Here is an 824-nt window from a genome sequence, read left to right on the forward strand (position 1 = left end):
CTTGTCATCATTTTGATTGCCCATAACAGCAGACCTGCAAAACACTGGTTTTTGATTTACCATGAAGTAGGTAAATGCTCATGAGGTCATGTCTCCCTGCAAAAATATGAGACAGTTAAGAATTGCTAGGGGGAGGAGTTTACATTGTCATACCCCATTCTCAAGTATCGATAGATAGGTAAATGTTTGCTTGGAAAGCCAAGAGTGATCTTGTGGTCCCAATATTTGGTCCTAATTGAACTTATTGGTTCATCAAGCTAGATGTAACTTAATTCCATTCTTAATTTCATTCCAACAGTTCTGTTGTCTGTGCCCTATCTATGAAAAAGGAACATTTTGCTTGTCTCCACAGCAAATCTAACAATTTTTTAACACTTCTTCATTATTCAAGTAATTAATTTGTGTTAATCCATCTAAAACATACTTGGCATTTGCCCAACAGAAGTTAGATTTGCATATAGAAATTATATCAGCAATATTTATTTATTGTAACACTTATTCACTATAGTCAATATGGAAAGATCATAAGTGTCAACTGATAGATAGATGACAACAATATACTATATACAGACATATAGGTTAATGTTCTGTGGGAAGCGGGTGTGGTGGCAGCACCAAGATGGCGCATGGGACTACAGCTAAGTCTCATGACTAGCACCTGACTTCCTCACACACCTGAAACTAGCCACGTCCATTGTGAGAGCTATGCAGGCACACCATGATGCAAGATCAGGCCATGTGACGTGGACCTATGAACTGAGATTACACAGTCTGGACTGGGGAGTCGGAGGTGAGGGAGGATATAAGGGAGTGTGCTTCGGGAC

Source organism: Rattus norvegicus, chromosome 5, assembly GCF_021556685.1.
Source record: "Rattus norvegicus strain SHRSP/BbbUtx chromosome 5, alternate assembly SHRSP_T2T, whole genome shotgun sequence".
NCBI classification, from domain to species: Eukaryota; Metazoa; Chordata; class Mammalia; order Rodentia; family Muridae; genus Rattus; species Rattus norvegicus.